The sequence below is a fragment of the Lepus europaeus genome, chromosome 18, assembly GCF_033115175.1.
Source record: "Lepus europaeus isolate LE1 chromosome 18, mLepTim1.pri, whole genome shotgun sequence".
Taxonomy (NCBI): Eukaryota; Metazoa; Chordata; class Mammalia; order Lagomorpha; family Leporidae; genus Lepus; species Lepus europaeus.
Window position 1 is genome coordinate 71368136 of NC_084844.1, and position 2963 is coordinate 71371098.

Genomic DNA, 2963 nt, shown 5'->3' on the forward strand with positions numbered 1-2963 from the left:
AGGTAGTTAGCAGGCAAATGATATACCCACAGGAGCCAGAGATCGGAAGCTCTTTCCCGAGGGCCACACAGGGAATCTCTGCTGCCCTCAGTGTGGGCTCCAATTCTCCTGCAGTCTCCCACTGGGTTGCCAAGTTAGATACTAATCTCCTGTTATTTCACCCCTCCCCACAGAGTCAGGTTTTTCTGCTAGGCTCAGGGCTGGTGCAGACCTGAGGTCGCCCTGCTTATGACGTATGTCCAAAATGGCGCCTGCTCTGTCTTGCTCGCCTTTGAGAGGTGAGCGGAGAGAGAGAAACTTGTGTCCGTATCAGTCACTTTTTTTATTTTTTTTTTTCTCTCTCTTCTAGTTAGCCTGGTGAACTTTTCCCCACGGAGTTTCAAGCCTCGTTCCCTCTAGCCTCCTCTTTCCGCTTGCCTGCTGATATCTCGGGCTATGGAGGTTCGGCTCACCTCGCGTTCCAGCGCTGGTGCGTTGAGTCTGCCGCTGGTGTCCCGAACTTGGGCTCCCACGCTCTCCACGCAGGTCCACTGTGAATCACTAGTTCCGGAAGAGTTTCCTCTGCTGTTTCATCCGCTACTCTTCCTTGACCCTGCAGTATCTCCACTTATATTGAACTTTCTCTCCCCCCGGACTAAGTGTGCTTCCTGCCTATTCCGCCATCTTGCCGCCTCCCCTGCTGGGGGCAACTTTAATAAGGCAGGGGACTTGCTTTGCGGCATCAAAGGTCAAAGAGGAAGGGCATCATATCTGATTGGCTCATGCACTGGCTGGATACTTTCCAGCTGGTTGGCAGCCAGGGCGCGGGCCTCCTCGGCAACGCGGTGGCGTCCCTCCTCAGTCAACTTCCAGAGGCAGGAGCAGGGCCAGGCGCTGACCTCAGCCTGCATACTGACCGGCACTTTCTCAAAGCTGTCTCGGAAACACAGATTGTGGCGGATGGTGTTCTTCCAGCCTTCCGGAGCCGTTCGGAAAAACGGAAAGTGTTGTCGAGTGAAACTGTAGATCTGCTGCACGTTGAGGCCACGAGGGGAACTGTTTCTTAACGCCACGGCAATTAGGTGGAAGTAATTGAGAGGGGGCCGGGCCAGAGCCTTTCCTCCTGGCCGCTGGGTTGCTGAAGCCTCCGGCTCTGGAGGGGGGCCCTTTGGTAAGGGGACAGGAGAGCCACACAGGAGCTGTCATCCTTGTCCTCGGCCTCCTCTTCCGTGAGCTCCCAGCTACTGGGGGAAGACGAAAAGTGCTTTGGCGACGGAGACTGCTCGGGGGAGGAAGGCGACAGTGCCCAGCCCCCGCAGCCTCTGGGCAGCTGGCATCTTCCTGATGGCAGGGCAGTCGAGGGCGAGGGACCGCGCCCGCCAGTTCCTTCTTCTCTCTAGCCCCTTGGGCTTCCAGCTTTCCTGGTGGGTACATGATGTTGGGGTTCACCCACATCCACAGGTTGGGCTCAAACTCTGGACCATCTCTGTCAGCACGGGGCTTCTTCTCCAAAGGTAACCTTGGTGGTTCCACTATTTGAAGCCTGTACCTGGCAAGGTTCTGCTCAGCCATAGGCAGGTGCGATGTGAAGGCCAGAAAGGCCTTGTTCCCCATGTCCCAGTCCAGCAGTCCCAGGACCTGGCCACGGAGGCTGGCCCAGACGTTGAGCTGCTGGAGTTTGAGGTCCACTTTTAGGAGAGCGCGGCGTGCCCAGCCGCGGACAGAGGGAGCCAAGAGAGACTGATGTCCTAAATTTTTAATACATTTTATCTTTAGCGATATCTCAGGTTATATTAAAATTAAGATGAAGGTAAAGAGATTTTCCAAAAATATCTGCTGCCACAGTGGCATAGTCACTCCTCTTATTAATATGAACCTGGCCAGTGTAGTATAGTTGTTATGATTACATTTGCTACATCATTAACACCTCAAATCCATAATTGACACTAGGATTTTGTATTGAAAACTTTATGAATTCATGCAAAGTTATAATAATGTGTGTCCACCATTTTATTATACAGCATTTCATTACTCTAAAATTTTATCTGCCTAGTCACCCATTTCTTCCCTCTACAATCCTGTCAACAACTAATCTTTTTACTAGATTCATAATTGTGCCATTCTGAAATGTCACATAGTGATGAGCACGTATAATTGTTCACGTCAACTTCTTTTACTTGGTAATACACCAAAGATTCCTCTGTGTGTTTTCATGATTTGTTAGCTCATTTCCTTTTAGCAATAAACTATTTTCTGAATGATACAACACAGTTCACTCATACATTCACCTATATGAGAATATCTTAATTATTTCAAAATTTGGTTGGATTTTTACATTATTGCTCATGAGGAAATTTGATTTTTTTCAATCACTGTGTTTGTTTTTCAGGATAATATTCATTATAGGAGTAGTTCAGATGTATTCTTCCTCATCTTTTGAAAAGCATGCAGAATTACATAATTTCTTTCTAAAATATTGGAAGAATGTATCAGTGTAGATATCTGGGCCAGGTGATGCTTTCTAGGAAGATTTGTAACTCTGTATTTTACTTTAGAGATATTTGTTAATACAGGTGGTGAATTTCTTCTTGACTGAGTTTATCTTTCAAGGAACTTGTCTATTTTATTTATGTTAGCATGGTTCTTCATGAAAATCTGTATTAATATCTCAAGAATTTGTACTAATATCACATTCTTTTCTTCATTCATAATTTGTGCATTTTCACTTTTTCTTGATCAACCTGAGTGGATAGATGTTTATCACCTTCACTATTTCCACACATGGTTTTGTTACAGTGGCTTTTCCCATTTTTTTCCCAGTCTTATTGACGTTTTTCTTCTGTCATAATGAAGTTGGTCATGAAAGCAGGCTGGTGTGCAGGTGTTGAAAGAGACAAGCACATTTAGGTTGCTTGGCTCAGGGTCAGTGGTGCGGCTTTTTGACCTTCATGACCTTGAGGCCATGCTCACTGCCATGTCCTGCA

The 2963-nt window shown here is 47.0% G+C and overlaps 1 pseudogene; it reads right to left on the bottom strand.

Annotated features, from left to right (window-relative positions):
* Nucleotides 1-721: 721 nt before the first annotated feature.
* Nucleotides 722-1593, bottom strand: LOC133776589 (forkhead box protein R1-like; annotated as a pseudogene).
* Between the last annotated feature and the right edge of the window lie 1370 nt (nucleotides 1594-2963).